The following is a 6,000-nucleotide window of genomic DNA, read 5'->3' on the forward strand; positions in this document are numbered from 1 at the left end:
ATCCTACCAACTGCACCACTAGCCTCATACACTGCTCAGCTAACCACCTGCACACCACTCATCTACTAACAATCTCTATCAACCAGGATTTACACCTGACATTCATATGCTTCGCTGTACAATCACATAGTTAGCACTGCTGAGGAGCACAAACCTCACACTTTGCACGCATTGCTAGCTATTCAACCATGGCAAACAAATCAACCAAATACCTTGCATGACACTCACTGCTGCCACACTTCCCTCTCTGTTGCAGCACAACTGGAGGCAGCAGGAGGTAATCGGTAGGAGGTAGGTGTGCCTGCATGTCCTAACCCCAATGGAAAAGATGGCGCTGGCCATTAATGAGACAGCCATTACTGAGGATGTGGCTGAAATCATAGAAGGTGGTGGTATCCTCATACCTCCTTCTCACATCCCACACACTCTTGAGTTAAAAGCTGCAGATGGTGTAAACATTGATGTTCTTACCTTCCACCTTCACCCCACCTAGCCCTACCTTGTCTACATCACAAACCTGCCCTTGTGCTTTTCTTCTTTGTACATCCATTTCACGGTGACTATTTATCTCTTGTTACCGGGAGGCTTTTTCATTCATTGTTAGTGTGGATCATCTCGTTTTGAGAATTAATTGCTTGGAATTCTGTGAATGTTATTTTTAACATTACTTCTGTCAATATTTTAATGAAAAGTGCTCAGTAGTAGTGGAATCTTTACTTCTGGCTTGAGTGCACATCCCTTCTCGTGATAAAAATACAAATTGCAAATCATAGTGATAGCTTGGCCAAGTTTCCCTTTGGGATTTGGTCAGCCCGGCAATTACCACCTGCTATATCATAACTCCCTGCCTGGACACTGGAATCACTGAAATGAGCAGCCAGCATGAAGTTGGCATGTTATACTTATAGCGAAAAATGAAGTGTCCTAACACATGTAAAGTTAACAGCTTTAATTCCAAGCTGCACAACTTGATCCTCCCTGGTGGATTAAGTTGCCCTTGCCATTTAGATTTCTTGATGCTAGTATATGATGAAAATGATGTGTTTCTAACCACTTCCTTACCCAAGCAATAATCATCACCCTCTATCTATACCCAATTTTCAATGTAACCCTCTGTATCAAAAATAAGCCTGAATTGAACCTACACCTTAAATCTAAAGCTAACCCTAAACTCAACTTTAAGTTTCTAGCTAAGGCTAATCCTAAACCTAAACCTAACACCAAATGTAAAAACTACCATTAACCAAATTCTGAACAACCTGGAATCCAAACATAATCTGAATCTAACCCAATAGCTAACCCAAACCATAAAATGACTACTGAACTGATGTCTAAATCTGAGCCTAATCCCACCAGCGGCAGCCAGAATCCCGAGCCTATCCCTTCCGTCTTCCGTCTTAATTTGGGAAGGTTTTGCCGCTGCCAGGAGACTGTTGCAAGGCCTTTCCCACAGTTAAGTGGGCCTGGCCATCATGGTTCCTGCCACAATGGGCTACACTAAATCCAACCCTGGATGATGAAAGAAATAGAGAATAAGTTTAAACTGAAAAAGGGTGCCTATGACAGATATTAGGTTTGGAAGGCGATGGCATAGTGGTATTGTCGCTGGACCAGTAACCCAGAGACCCAGGGTAATGCTCTGGGTTCGAATTCCGCCACAGCAGATGGTGGAATTTGAATTCAAGAAAAATCTGGAATTAAAAGTCTGATGATGACCATGAAACCATATTCGAGTGTTGTAAAAACCCATCTGGTTCACTGATGTCCTTTAGGGAAGGAAATCTGCTGTCCTTACCTGATCTGGCCTACATATAACTCCTGACCCACAGCAATGTGGTTGGCCCTTAAATGTCCTCTGAACAATTAGGCAATTAGGGGTGGGCAATAAATGCTGGCCTAGCCAGCGATGCCCACATCCCAGGAATGAATTAAAAAAAGACTAAATATATAAAGTTCAGAGGTGAAATGAAGGAAGAAATAAGTGAAGCAAAGAGAATGCATGAGCAGAGATTGGCAGCTAAAATAAAAGGGAATCCACAAATGTTCATATGCATATAAATAGTAAAAGGGTAGTAAAAGGAGGAGTGGGGCCAATTATGGTTGGAGGCAGAGGGCATGACAGAGGTACTAAATGAGTGCTTTGCATCTCAGGAAGATGCTGCCAAATCATAGTTGAAAGAGGGGGAAGTTGAGATATTGGATAGGCTAAAATTTGATAAAGAGAAAATATTAGAAGGGCTGGCTGTAAAGTTCGTGAGTCACCAGGACAGCATCAGATGCATCAGAAGATATTGAGGGAAGTAACTGTGGGAATTGCAGAGGTACTGGCCATAATCTTCCAACGCTCCTTAGATACAGGGAAGGTGCCAGAGGACTGGAGAATTGCAAATGTTACACCCTGTTCAAAAAATGGTGTAAGGATAACCCCAGCAAATAGAGGTAGTCAGTTTAACCTCAGTGATAGGAAAGTTTTTAGAAACAATAATCAGGGACAAAAATTAAGTAACTTGGACAAATGTGGATCAATTACAGAAAGCCAGCTACGGTTTCTTAAAGGCAAATCATGTTTAACTAATTTTATCAAGATTTTTTTTTGATGAGGTAACAGGGAGGTTTGATGTGATGTACATGGACTTCTAAAATGCATTTGATAAAGTGCCAGGTAAGAGGCTTGTCAGCAGAGCTGAAGCCCATGGAATAAAAGGGACAGTGGCAGCATAGATCCAAAGTTGCCTGAGTGACAGAAAACAGGGAGTAGTGGTGAATGGTTGTTTTTCAGGCTGGAAGAAGGTGCATAGTGGGATACCCCAGAGATCTGTATTGGAACCACTGTTTTTCTTGATCTATATTAGTGACCTGGAATTGGGTTTACAGAACACTACTTCAAAATTTGCAGATGACGTAAAACTTGGAAGTATTGTGAACTGTGAGGAGGATGGTGATAGATTTCAAGAGGAGGCTGGTGGGATGGGTGGACATGTGGCTAATGAAATTAATGCACAGAAATGTGAAGTGATGCATTTTGGTAGGAAGAATGAGGAGAGGCAATATAAAATAAAGAGTATCGTTCTAAAGGGAGTGTGCAGGAGCAGAGGGACCTGCAGCAATTGTGCACAAATCATTGAAGGCGGCAATGCAGGTTAAGAAATTGGTTTATAAGGCATGCAGGATCCTGGGCTTTATAAATAGAGGCATAGAGTAAAAAAGGGAGGAAGTTATGATATACCATTATTAAACACCGGTTTAGCCTCAACTGAAGTATCCAATTCTGAGCAACACACTTTAGGAAGGATGTGAAGGCATTGGAGAAGGTGCAGAAAAGATTACAAGAATGGTTCCAGGGATGAAGAACTTCAGTTACGTGAATGGTTTTGGAAATCTAGGCTGTTCTCCTTGGAGAAGAGAAGGTTGAGAGAAGATTTGAAAGCAGTGTTCAAAATCACGAGGGATCTAGACAGAGTTTTTAAATTTATTCATGGGATGTGGGCATCACTGGCTGGGCCAGTATTTATTGCCCGTTTCTAATTGCCCTTGAGAAGGTTGTGGCGAGCTGTCTTCTTGAACCGCTGCAGTCCATGTGGCATAGGTACATTCACAGCGCTGTTTGGAAGAGAGTTCCAGGATTTTGATCCAGCGACAGTGAAGGAACGGCGATATATTTCCAAGTCAGGGTGGTCAGTGGCTTATGGAGAAGCCATTCCCATTGGTAGAAGGGTCAAGAACCAGAGGACACAGATTTAAGGTGATTGGTAAAAAACAAAAGACAACATGAGGGAAAAGGTTTTTACTTAGCGAGTGGTTAGGATCTAGAATGCACTGCCTCAGAGTATGGTAGAGGCAGATTCTATTGTGGCTTTCAAAAGGGAATTGGATAATTATACCTGAAGAGAAAATATTTGCAGGGCTACAGGAGAAAAGGTGGGGAGTGGGACAAGCTAAGTTACTGTTGCAGAGAGCTGGCACCGACATGATAGGCCGAATGATAATCCTACAATTGGCTCTCCTACACACTCTAACTTCCAGTTATATTTGTCCCTCATTGTGTGTCAGCTGTGGCTCAGTATGGTAGCATTCTTGTTGCTGAGTCATAAGTTTGTGGATTTTAAAAATAGGTCATCTGGTCACCATCTCAGTAAAGTTTCTGAGAATTTGCTGTTTGCAAATTGGCTGCCCTCTTTCCCACATTACAACACTGGCTACAGCAAGGTACTTCATTGACCGTAAAATGCTTGGGATATCCTCCCTAACAGCACTGTGGGTGTAACTACACCACAGGCACTGCAGCGGTTCAAGAAGGCAGCCCACCACCATCTTCTCAAGGGTAATTAAGGATGGGCAATAAATGCTGGCCTAGTCCTGCTATGCCCACATCCCTTAAAATGAATTTAAAAAGTATATAAATGCATTTCTTTTTTTCTTTCTGCCTTAATGACAACTGAGCCATATTTTCTGCACCTTCCATGGTCTCAGGTCCCCCTTCACGTGTACCTGAACATGTTGGTGTGGACCTTTCCTTTGCTGCCTCTGCTACAGAGTTGTATCACCTTCATTTGGAATGGGGTGGGGGGGTTGCGGGGGCAGCTCTTCCTGTAGGTTGCCACACCTTGACCTTTCATGCTGCTGCCTCTTTCCAAGCCATCTCATGGATCATGTGCCACATCAGGCAGCCTGCAGTACCTTTAAGTATCAAGGGAGTACCACATGCCACAATTTCTGGGAGAGACACTCTTCTGGGCAGGGCTAACTCAAGTGAAATGTGTTACTGATGTTATCCTATGGGCATCAGGATACCTCATAGAAACAGCAAGGGTTTGCACTTAAATTAATGTTTAGGTGATACCCGACCACAGAAATATTATATACATTATTGTCTACGAAGCAGCCATGATGCCTTCACTTTGTAGTGATCCACTGTGCTTGTATTTTCTTAATGAGAAGAAATGTTGGGCAATAGCTCCTATGGATGAATGCTAATTTATACACCCTAACAAGAAACTCCATAACAGAGTACTAACTCACACAGCAAGGCTCAACATTAGATGACCATGATCTCTACTTTCAAGTTAAGTGTGCAATGTATCATTGGCACAATGAAAGGATGTGTTCTAAAAGACAAGTGTTGCATACATTGCTGGAAATGGTACCTACAAAAGTGTATTGGAGCTTTGAACTTAGGCTTAGACGTCACTCAAAAATGTGTCCCAAAAATAGAAAGTATAGTTAATTCGTGAAGATTTTCTCCCACAAACCAGCACGCTTAGTCCTCATTTGCAGCCAGGCACAAAAGGCTTAACTGACTTAATCGGTGACCTCCCCACATCCAATCTGCACCTTGGCTTCTACTGGAAGTGGTCTTTAGTTCCAAAGACGGCCGCCCTCTTTTTGTGGATCTCCAACTCTTCAGCTTCAAATGGCCCACTGTGTCACTCTGAACAAAGCCCACTTACCTTCCACAGCCACGGCTTACAATTTAATGACACAAGGCAGCCCTTTAACGACTGATGGATTATGACAATTGGAACCAAGTGTGCTCATGGCGAAGATCTCTATGCTAACTTTTCAGTGAACTATTCAAATGAAGGGCAAGGCTCCCACCGCAAAATTCAGCCCAACTTATCGTCTCGGCTATGTGCTCAGGCAAAGCTGGAGCTCAGATCTAAATGAAAGACTTTTATAGGAACCTCACCTTCCTGCTCAAATGATGGTACAATTCTTCAATGATTGCCCCCTATTTAAGTTAATTCTTTCTCTGCTGGACATGGTTTGATGCTCTTCTTCAGTTCTTCAGGGATGCTGCCAGACCTGAATAAAAGAGATTTCCCTGCCCAATCTCTTGGGACTTCCAAGTGCTCCACTTTCAAAGTTCCATTTATCACATGCACTATTCCCATTTTCTTTGGAACTGGCCACAAAAACATCTTTCAAGGCAAATTGCATCAATCCAAGATTGAGAGTGCTTAAACTCCATTCGATCATACACAAAAAGAGCATACTGAAGCA

The sequence above is a fragment of the Cetorhinus maximus genome, chromosome 12, assembly GCF_964194155.1.
Source record: "Cetorhinus maximus chromosome 12, sCetMax3.hap1.1, whole genome shotgun sequence".
Classification (NCBI taxonomy): Eukaryota; Metazoa; Chordata; class Chondrichthyes; order Lamniformes; family Cetorhinidae; genus Cetorhinus; species Cetorhinus maximus.